The sequence below is a fragment of the Phascolarctos cinereus genome, unplaced genomic scaffold, assembly GCF_003287225.1.
Source record: "Phascolarctos cinereus isolate Bilbo 61053 unplaced genomic scaffold, phaCin_HiC Scaffold_9;HRSCAF=440, whole genome shotgun sequence".
Lineage (NCBI taxonomy): Eukaryota > Metazoa > Chordata > Mammalia > Diprotodontia > Phascolarctidae > Phascolarctos > Phascolarctos cinereus.
This window is the reverse complement of record NW_027556402.1, coordinates 246,340,384-246,352,319: the sequence shown is the minus strand read 5'-3', so window position 1 is coordinate 246,352,319 and position 11,936 is coordinate 246,340,384. Positions and strand designations below refer to the sequence as shown.

Sequence of the window (11,936 nt, the reverse complement as noted above, 5' to 3'; positions counted from 1 at the left end):
CCTGTTGATGGAATATCCAAGCCAGTGTGACTTGATTGAAGAGTAAATAAAGGTAAGTAACCTGTAAGAAGACTAGAAAGGTAGGAAGGGACTAGGTACATATATACATGTACTCAGCATGCATAGACACAGATATGGATGCCCAATGGCATTTTTCCTTATCCCTTCACCATCCACATTCAATTCCACTGAGCAATTTACAAACACATGCATAATATAATCACACATATGTATGTACATAGATAGATATACACTTGTACAAAGCACATAATATACATTAATATCTTTATATGTGTGTATATATACATGTGAGCTTGGTATGAAACTATAAAATAGAGTATTCTTTGTCATTGTTAATGCTTTTTGAAAAATGATTTTATTTCAAGAATTTATTTTTTAATAAAAAATACTTTACTACAATACAATTGCCTCATGGCATTTTTTACCTCCATATTTCTAAAGGTATAGATGAAGGGGTTTAAAAAAGGTGTCAGAATAGTGTAAAATATTTCTACCATCTTATCGAAGGAGAAAGTGGTGAGAGGCCTTGCATACTCAAATATGCAAGGAATGAATAACATAAGCACAACTGTGATATGGGAACTACAAGTGGAGAGGGCTTTCCTTCGTCCTTCTGTGCTGTATGTCCTCAGGGTATACAGGATGACCCGTAAGAGACAAGTAAGAGGAAAAAAATTAAAATACAAATGAACCCACTATTGGCTATCACCATAAAACCCAGGTCATGTGTATCAGTACAGGCCAGTTCCAGCAAAGGGTACAAGTCACACATGAAATGATTGATTACATTGGAGCCACAGAATGGTAATGGTAAAATGAAGAACATTTGGGTGATAGAGTGCAGGAATCCTCCTGCCCAGGCCACGCCTGCAAGTAATAAACACATACGCCTACTCATGATGGTCACATAGTGTAAAGGTTTACAGATGGCCACGTACCGGTCATAGGCCATCGCTGTGAGAACAATCACTTCAGCAGCACCAAAAAAATGTTCTGCAAAAACCTGAGTCATGCAGCCTTCAAAGGAGATGGTTTTCTTCTCAAAAAAGAGTCTACTATTAGCTTGGGTACAATGACTGATGAAAAACATGCATCTAAGAAAGACAGAAAGGCCAGGAAGAAGTACATAGGGGAAGCAAAGAGTGAGGGGCTGCTAGTAATGGTCACCATAATAAACAGGTTTCCCCCAAGGGTTGCAAGATAGAATAACAAAAACACAATCAATATAATTTTCTGAACACCTGGATTTTGGATAAGTCCCAGGAGAATGAACTCAGTCACTTGGCTTTGATTTTCCATGACTTTGACTCAGAGGCTGGTATCTTATTGAACATGTATGACCTGTAACCAAGAGATAGAAAGAGCTCTTTAGAGTGTAGATTGTAATTCCAGGAAAATAAGTGGATATTTACATCCTTTGTGCTCCAAGATGCTTCTAAATGTTTCCTTTTGCTTTGATGCCACATCCATGCACGGAGACACAAATATTTACAAATTGGCTTGATAAATGGGGTGTAGGATGAATGAGATATTACCAGAGGAAAAGCAATTCTTCAAATGTATACAGCAACCTATCCTAGACATCTCATGCACATACATCTATAGTTTCAGGTAGTCCGTTGGGTGGGCAGTAAACCAAGTTATGTATTCACCACAAGTGGAAAAGTTAATCTGCACAACAGGTTTTAAAAAACAGTGGGAAGGGAGAAATTCAAATATATGTGCATGCATTTGTGTTTATGGTATATAGATATGTATGCATATTTTATAACACTGTCAGCAATTCCATTATTAGAGAACAAATCCAGAAGACACCAGCAGGGTTATGCTCACTTCTAATAAACACATTTCAAGGAGTCTGTTGAAAACTGGAGAATGAACACAGAAGGGTCACCAAAACAGTGGCCTCAGCTATAGTCCACAGGAAGATAGTTGAAGGAACTGAGAATGTTTTGACTAGAGCACACAAGAACTAGGGTCCTGTTATGATTGTAAGTCTCTGGACTTATATAAGAAGGGTTCAAACTTTTTTGCTAAGCCTCACAAAATAGAACTGGGAGAATTTAGGGTTCAAGTTTCAGTGAAAGATTCCTGTTTGATTTAACAAAATCTTCCTAACAAGGAAAACAATTCAAAACTGGCATGGGATGTTCTGTGAGAGTTGTGTTGTCCTTAGCTACAAAGAAAGGTAATCTCTTTTGGGGAAAGTTGGAGTCAGGACTTATATTCACTTATAGATTATACTAGGAGGCATCAGAGATCCCTTTGTGGGCTCAAATTCTATGCTTCTTTGATTGCTGTATTAGGTACTTTCTTTGTACAGACTAATACTTTTCAGGTAGAAAAATGTGTGGAAAAATAGCTAGCTAGATGATACATAAAAAGTATTAAAATCAGAGAAATCTTGAATGCTTCTAGACTTTCAAATATTTGTCGATATCTTTATAACCTCCGTCACATTTCCTAACATTAAAGCAAAAAATGAACAAAATGGAAGTCTCGATAGAATGTTAGGGAGAAAGGGAGCAGACAAGAAATGTTAGAGTCAACAGGAAGGATTTCATCCCCTTATGAGGTAGTCACTTTACTCCTGGGATTCTTTACAACCTTCTCTAGTATTTTAGCTAAGCAAAAGAGTCATTGGATCTGCTTGGCAACTAAACATTTGTTTAGAGGTCGTAATAATTTCTCTTGTTCCCTTTCTAATATGGGGGCCATAGGTCTTAAAGGTTGCAATAAAAAAGCTGAGAGTAATGGGTGTTGACTTACCAAAATGAAGCATTGTACAAGATTTGGTTTCCTTTACCTCAGAGTCTCCTTTCGACAACTTGCAAACATTTATTAGGCTGAGAATATTAAATGTCTGAATAAGCTTTGGTAAAGAAGACATTTCTATTCTGGCTTCATCTCTACCTGAAGATCATAGAAGAGTTTCCAAAGAGGGAGTCAGCTAAGAGAGGATACCCACACTGAGCTCAGGGAGAGGCTCTACACTACCAGGACTGTTAAATATAATGGAAACACTGTAAAATGTACCTTAGCCATTTCAACTGGGAGCTTTTACGTCCAATATATCACACACAGATCTGAGAGAATTGTGTTGTCCTTAAAGAGCTATGAAGAAAGGTAATCTCTTTGGGGGGATATTGGAGTCAGGATTCATATTCATTTATGGATTGTACTAGGAGGCATCTGAGATCCCTTTGTGGGCTCAAATTCTATGCTTCTTTGATCGCTGTGTTAGGTACTTTCTTTGTACAGACTAATACAACATGTGGATCTAGCTACATAGTGAAAAATAATTACTCGGCAATTTCAGGACATAGACTTATTCATCACTTCATAAAAAAAAAAACAGTATTGGAAAGGCAAAAGAGAGGAGAAAGAACGTATCCAAAAAAGTAAATATGGATCAAAAAAAGGAAGGGCCTTTGTTTATATTCACAAAAACAAACAAGCTTATCCCCAAAATCACAAGATAGAAGAACAATTTAATGAATATTATGTTCTGAGTCTCGGGATCTTGTGGAAGTTCCAAAAGGATAAATTTGGTAATGTGGCTCTGAATGTCCAATATAATTTCTCATACTTATCAATGACTTTGATGAGGGCAGAGGTGACATGTTAAACAAATTTGTGAATGATACAGAGCCAGGCAGGATAGTTAACAATTTAGATGACAGCATTCAGGTCTAAAAGTTTCCCACAGGCTGGAAGCAGGGCTTCTGTCTACACAGAATCAAAGAATTGGAGTTAGAAGGGATTTCCATGTATCTTTAATATCCCATACAAGAAAGGAATCCATTATGTAACATAACCCCCCAAATTTAATGTTTCTAAAGTAAATTCCCGTACTTTAGTTTAATTAAACAAGAATTCCTGCCCAAGTTCAGATTGAGGATAATTATCTAGGATTCCAATGATCTGGATCTCAGTATCTTAATCTATAAACAAAGACAATGCTATCTTCCTTGTCTGTTGAAAAAGGGAATAATCACATCTGAATTGTTTGTCATATGTTCTACTCTTACTATTAACTGCCCCCCCAAAAAAATGAGCTTATTGAAAAAATTATTTTAAAAAATGTGTGTAGCCATTGATTTATTTATTCTCCATGGAACCATTCTTCTGAAAGAGGGGAAAAATGAATAAAAAACAATATAGTAACTTTTCTACCCCATTAATAAACCCACCAATAATCAAATTATATTGTGAGTGTGTGTGTGTGTGTGTGGTATGTGTGTGTGTGTGTATGAACTTCAAATAAGATCTGAATTCTCGTCCTATTTCTGCAACTAACTTACTGTGTGATGGTGTATGTCACTTTCTTTCTGGACAAATGATTTTCCCCATCTACAGAATGACTTGTCTTATCTTAATAATCAATAAGGTCTTTTCTGAACAACCTACTATTCTTTCTACTTGGAGGTATCTACCATATTCAATTTGAAGAAAGAATAAAAGCATAGTTGTTGATACCTGAACTCAAAGATTTTTCTCTTTCTTCCCCATGTGAGGAGAAAGAAGGATAAAACTCATGTACATCTAAATTAATATATGTGCGTGCAAATGCATAATTGTATATGCACATATACATATGTATTCAGATGAATATATAATACTTGTCAGATAGTGAGAAAAAAAGTGTGGAAAAATAGCTAGCTAGATTATAGCTAGATAGATGATAGATAAAAAAATTAAAATCAGAGAGATCCTGAATGCTTCTAGACTTTCAAATATTTGTGGAAATCTTTATAACCTACCTCACATTTCCTAATATTAAAGCAAAACATGAACAAAATGAAAGTGTGAATAGAATGTTAGAAGAAAGGGAGCAGATGAGAAATGATAGAGTCAAGAGGATGGATTTCACTTTATTCCTGGGATTCTTTACATCCTTCTCTAGTATTTTAGCTAAGCAAAAGAGGCACTGGATCTGCTTGGCTGCCAAACATTTGTTTAGAAGTCATAATAATTTCTATTCTTCCCTTTCTAATATGGGGGCCATAGTTCTTAAAGATTGCAATGAAAAAGCTGAGAGTAATGGGTGTTGACTTACCAAAATGAAGCACTATACAAGATTTTGTTTACTTCTACCTCAGAGCCTCCTTCTGACAACTTGCAAGCTTTCCTTAAGCTGAGAACATTAAACATCTGGATAAGCTTTGGTAAAGAAGACATTTCAATTCTGGCTTAATCTACCTGCAGATCATGGAAGAGTTTCCAGAGAGGGATTCATCTAAAAGAAGATACCCACACTGAGCTCAGGGAGAGGCTCTACACTACCGGGACTGTTAAATACAATAGAAACACTGTAAGACTTACCTTAGCCATCTCAACTGGGAGCTTTTACATGTAGTATATCATACACACATCATATTCTCCCCATATTCTTCTGTTTAGTGGGGAAGTGCCTTATGCATTCCTGAGAATACAGCATCTGGTTGAGATTTCTGGGATGGCATCCTCTATGCTAATCGCTTATCTGGACACACTCCACGGCTCTCCTCAGAAAGCTCTTTCCCAGATGAATCTTATACAGTCAATGAAGCTCCTCCCATTGTTTGGTTAGAAAGACAATATTCTCCATTTCAGTTTTCAAAACTCTATATAGACAATGAGAGCATTTCACTTGTCCCACTGCAGCACAGAGTCTGTGGCTCCATCCCTCTGTTCTCTGGAATGGCTCGTCAATAAACCCTCAGAACTGGATGAACGTCCAACTGTTTATGAAACTGTTGACAAGGTTCAAAGCCTTGGGGAATGGCCTCTCCCCCTCCAGGGAACAAAGGAATGTCCCTCACCAGAGGACTGGAAACACAGAACAATCTTTTCCTCTGGTCAGTGAAAGAACAAACCTACCTAACCAATTAGTCCTTGTCTGAACTGGGGCCAGAAGTGAAAAGCAAGTAACATTTGGCTTTAATAATTCTCCCTCCCTTCCAGTGGAGGTAGAACTTACTCTCTGAGTGGGATTGTTTCTGAGTACATTTGAAGAGTTCAGTTGACACTTTCAGAATAGACATCTTTTGCTAATATACTTTATCAAAAAGTTCTTATGGCCAAATAGTTTCACTTTAAGATAGAAATCTGACAATTTCTTTAATGAGAAGTTTTGGTCCTACCCCCTTTTTAAGTAATTTTAAAGTAATCTGCTTATATGAAACTATTTTCATGTTCATGGCCTCTGACTTTTGAGAGCTTCTAACATTACCTATTACCAAACCACTAAAACAGGAAAAAAGTTCTTCAATCTTGAGTTAATGACACCTTATAGTTACCTTATTACGATTGGAAAGGAAAAAACCAAACAAACATAATCAGCACCATGCTTAAGATAGATCCTCTCCACTATAACTATCTGATATATTAACATTGAACCATTAGAACTATTCCTTGAATGTAGTAGCCATGCCAATAGTTTTCCATGTATCTGATTGTGTTAATTTCTAACAAATAATTTCCTATTTATCAATAAGAATAATATGTGATAATTTGTCAAAATCTTTGCTAAAATTTAAGTAAACTATAACCACACTGTTTCTTTAAACTTTTAGTTTGATTATTCTGCCAAAAGTGAGGTTAGTCTGATGAAGTCTGTTCTTGATAAAATTATGCTGGCTCTCTGTAATCACCACTGTCTTCTCTAGAGGTTCATCAACCACCTGTTTAATGATCTGGTCTAGAATTTTTGTAGTAATTGAAGCTAAGATCACTGGACCATCTCTTTTTCAGACTCTGTTCTCTTCTACTTTTTTTTTTGACAATCTAAGTATTTGCCCTTTAATTAAATGAGACAGTATTTTACAGTGCTTGACATAGTATCTGGCATATAATAGGTGTTTAATAAATCTTTATTTCCTCCTCTTTCTTGATTTTGTTGTGTGCCCTGATACATTACTTGTGATCCTTCAAATATCATTGATAGTAAGTTTAGCAATCACATCTGCCAGTTATTTTAAGACCTGAGGTCATCATTCATTTGAAGTATGTAGCTTGAATTGATAAAGAGCAACTAGGGGCTTTCTTACTAAAACAATATTTATTTTAGATATCTATTCATTATTAACCATTTTTATTCTCTTATTTCCAGTCTAAAGGCCATGCATGCGTATATGTATATAGTTCCACATCATTTTCTCCAAGGTGCCATATATAATTCATCCCAGCTTGATTGGTTATCCATCTAATTATTTAGCATGTACTGACCAATGAGCATTAATTATATATTTCATTTTAAGATATTTGCTATTTTAGAAATCTATCACCTCTATCAAAGAAACCATCTACAAGTGTTTTCTTCCCAAATTTCTTGCTTTTCTTAAAACTTGAACACCATTTGGTGTATTTGTTCCATTTTTAAAAAATTTTATATAATTTTTAAAAAAATCCATTTTATCTCTCTCATGATTCTCTCTGCATCTTCTTTGTTCACGAAATCTTCCTCTATCCATAGATCTGACAGATAATTTCTTCCTTGCTCCATTAATTTGCTTATATCACCCTTTACATCTGAATCATGTATCATTTTCAGGTTATCTTGGTATAAAGTGTAAAATGTCCTTGTATACCAAGTTTCTTCCAGCCTATTTTCCAAGTTATCCTAACTTCTTTATGTGTTTGTGAGTGTGTGAGTGTATGTGTGTATGTATGTGTGTGTGTGTGTGTGTGTGTGTGTGTGTGTGAGAGAGAGAGAGAGAGAGAGCAAGCAAAAGAGAAATAATGAGTTCTTGACCTAATAGCTGAGATCCTTGGGCTTCTCAAACACTAGGTGACCCTCTACATGTGTTTCTCCATATTGAACACTTAATCTGTTGCACTGATCAACCTCTCTATTTCTTAGCCAATATTAAGTTGCTTTTATAATTACAGTTTTGTAGTATAATTGGAGAACTGGTATGGCTAGGTCCCATTCCTTTCCATTTTATTTTTCATTGATTCTCTTGATATTCTTGGCTTTTTGTTCCTCCAGATGAATTTTTTTCTCACTTTATGCAGTAATATTTTGGTATTTTGATTGGAATAACACTAAATATATTAATTAATTTAGGTAGTATTGTCATTTTTATTATATTACACTACCCATTAGCAGACAGCATATTTCCAATTATTTGTATCCGTACATGTGGTGTTTTGTCATTATGTTCATAGAGTTATTGAGTGTGTTTTGGCAGGTAGACTTCTTAAAATTTTATAATCCATAATAATTTATTCTTAATTTTTAAATTAATTCATACATTTTTACTTTTCAACATCCACTTCCATAAGCTTCTGAGTTTTAAATCTTCTCTGCCTCCCTTCCTTCCTCCTTCCCAAGACAGCATACAATATGGTATAGCCTCTACATATACATTCATATTAAACATATTTTCACATTAGTCATGTTGTAAAGAAGAATTAGAACAAATGGAAGGAACTACAAGAAAGAAATAAAAAAAACAACAAAAGAAAAAGAGCAAATAGCATGTTTCTGTCTGCATTCAGGCACCTTAGTTCTTTCTCTGGATAAAAATAGCCTTCCTCAGAGACATTGGTTGTAAACATTCTTTTCCAGTTTTCTGATTCCCTCCTTTTTTTATATATAAATTTATTTATTTTTAGTTTTCAACATTTACTCCACAAGATTTTGAGTTCCATATTTTCACCCCATCTTGCCTCTCCCCCCACCCCAAGATGGCATGCATTCTGAATAACCCTTCCCCTAGTCTGCCCTCTCTTCTACCTCTCCCCCTCTTCTCTTATCCCCTTCCCCTTCTATTTTCCTGTAGGGCAGGGTAGACTTCTGTACACTATTTCCTGTATTTCTTATTTCCCAGTTGCATGTGAAAACTTTTTTTAAACATGTGTTTTTAAAACTTTGGGTTCCAAATTCTTTCTTCCCTCCCCACCCATCTTCATTGAAAACGCAAGCAACTCAATATAGTTGCTTCCATAGTAGACATGTTCTGAAAAACTAACTCTATTTCCCTTAATCCTATCCTGCCCTCCATTTATTCTATTCTTTCTTTTGACCCTGTCCTTCCTCAGAAGTATTTGCTTCTGATTACCCCCTTCCCAATCTCATCTCCTTTCTCTCATCCCCCTGCTCTCTTCTCCCCTTCTCCCCCCCATTTTCCTGTAAGGTAATACAGATTTCCATACCCAATTGAGTGTGTATGTTATTCCCTCCTTAAGCCAAATCCTATGAGAATAAGATTCACTCATTCCCTCTCACCTTCCCCCATTTCACCTTCACTGTAAGAGACTTTTCTTTTCTGTTTTTTTTTTATGTGAGGCAATTTACCCTGTTCTACCTCTCCCTTTCTTCTTCTCCTAGTATGATCTTCTCTCATCCCTTAATTTTATTCTCCAGATATGACCCCTTAATCTTCAACTCACCCTGTGCCTTCTACCTACTATCTATCTATCTATATACATACATATAATTTTTCCCCTTTCAACTACCCTAATACTGACAAAGGTCTCATAAGTTATAAATATCATCTTCCCATGCAGGAATGAACAGTTCACCTTAATAAGTCTCTTATGATTTCTCTTCCTGTTTACTCTTCATGTTCCACTTGAGTCTTGTATTTGAAAGTCGAATTTTCTATTCAGCTCTGGTCTTTTCATCAGGAATGCTTGAAAGTCCTCTATTTCACTGAATGGCCATTTTTTTCCCCTGAGGGATTATACTCAGTTTTGCTGGGTAGGTGATTCTTGGTTGTAATCCTATATCCTTTGACCTCCGGAATATTTTATTCCATGACCTGCAGTCCTTTAATGTAGAAGCTGCTAAATCTTGTGTTATCCTGATTGCATTTCCACAGTACTTGAATTGTTTCTTCTGGCAGCTTGTAATATTTTCTCCTTGACCTGGGAACTCTGGAATTTGGCTACAATATTCCTAGGAGTTTTCCTTTAGGGATCTCTTTCAGGAGGAGATTGTGGATTCTTTCAATTTCTATTTTGCCCTCTGGTTCTAAAATATCAGGGCAGTTTTCCTTGATAATTTCTTGAAAGATGATGTCTAGGCTCTTTTTTTCATCATGGCTTTCAGATAGTCCAATAATTTTTAAATTCTCTCTCCTGGATCTATTTTCCAGGTCAGTTGTTTTTCCAATGAGATATTTCACATTGTTTTCTAATTTTTCATTCTTTTGGATTTGTTTTACAGTGTTTGATTTCTCATAAAGTCACAGCTTCAATTGCTCTAATTTTTAAGGAAGTATTTTCTTCAGTAATCTTTTGGACTTCCTTTTCCATTGGCCAATTTTTCTTTTTAGGGCATTCTTCTCCTCATTGGCTTTTTGGACCCCTTTTGACATTTGGGTTAAGCTATTTTTTAAGGTGTTATTTTCTTCAGTATTTTTGGGGGGTATCCTTTAGCAAGCTGTTGACTTTTTTTGCATGATTTTCTTGCATCACTCTCATTTCTCTTCCCAGTTTTTCCTCTACTTCTCTGACTTGCTTCTCATAATCCCTTTTGAGCTCTTCCAAGGCCTGGGACTGATTCATATTTTTCTTGGAGGCTTTGGATGTAGGAGCTTTGACTTTGTTGTCTTCTTCTGGTTGTATGTTTTGATCTTCTGTGTCACCAAAGTAAGATAATATAGTCTGACTCTTTGCGCTGCTTGCTCATGATCCCAGCCAATTATTTGAGTTGAAAACTCTTTGTTAAAGTAAGAGTCTGCTTCCAATGTGGAGAATGTACTATTCCAGGCTTCGGGGGTTTATACAGCTGTTTTCAGGGATACTTGTAGGGACCTGTAAATTTTCAGTTCTTGCAAGGTGGTATGATAAGGGGTGAGGTGTTTACTCCTTTCCTGGCCTGTGCTCTGGTCTATTAGTGACCACAAGCACTCCTTTTGTCCTGGAATTGTGAAGAAGGTTTCCTCTCCACTACCATTACAGAGCTCCACCATGCCACCACTCCTCCTTGCCCCAGGACTGCCTCCCAGAACTGTGACCCAGATCCAAGCATGGGCAAAGCAAGAGATTCCTGCCTCAGCACTGGCAAATAGATCCCTGCAATCCCCTCTGATCAGCCACTCGATTCCCCCTCAGTCTGTGGGCCAGAAGCTCAGAACAGAGCCACCACCCCAGCACCCATGCTCTGCGCTCTGCTCTCTGGAGCTGGCTCTGACCAAGCTACTCTCTCACCGCAGAAACAGACTTTTCCCACTGACCTTCTGAGTTGTCTTTGGTGTTTGTGGGATGAGATGTCTGGAAGTTGCCAAAGCTGCCTGAGATTCTGTCCTCTGAGGCCTGCTCCAGGTTCTCTGCGGCCTGCAAGTCCATTCCACGCTGTGCTCTCTACCCGCCTAGCATGATATACCTTTCTGATCAACCACCATGGCTGTCTTGGGCTGGAAATTTACTTCACTCTGTCTTTTTGTGGGCTGTGCTGCTTTAGAATTTGTTTAGAGCCATTATTTATAGGTATTTGTAGGGGATTTTGGGGAGAGCTCAAGCAAGTCACTGCTTTCACTCTGCCATCTTGGCTCAGCCTCTCCCTGATTCCCTCCTAATCTTGGTTTCATTGGCTTTGTTTGTGCAAAAATATTTCAATTTAATTTGACAAAATTATGCATTTTGTATTCCATAATATTCTCTATCTCTTGTTTGGTCATAAATTCTTCCACTCTCCATAAATCTGACAGGTAAACTATTCCTTGCTCTCCAAGTTTGCTTATGTTATCAGACTTTAAATCTAATCATATACCCATTTTGACTTTATTTTGGTATAATGTGTAACATGTTTGTCTATGCCCAGTTTCTGCCATAGTATTTTCTAAGAATTTGGATGCCATATCAATTGCTGCATATATGTTTAATAATAGTAATACTTCATTATATATGGTGCCTTTTAGCAAACTATAATTTCCTTCTTTGAGTCTTTTAATTAGATCTATTCTTGTTTTTGCTTTGTCTGA

The 11,936-nt window shown here is 36.6% G+C and overlaps 1 pseudogene; it reads right to left on the bottom strand.

Annotated features, from left to right (window-relative positions):
* Positions 1–389: 389 nt before the first annotated feature.
* LOC110199522 (olfactory receptor 4C15-like) lies at positions 390–1,320 on the bottom strand (annotated as a pseudogene).
* Positions 1,321–11,936: the final 10,616 nt, after the last annotated feature.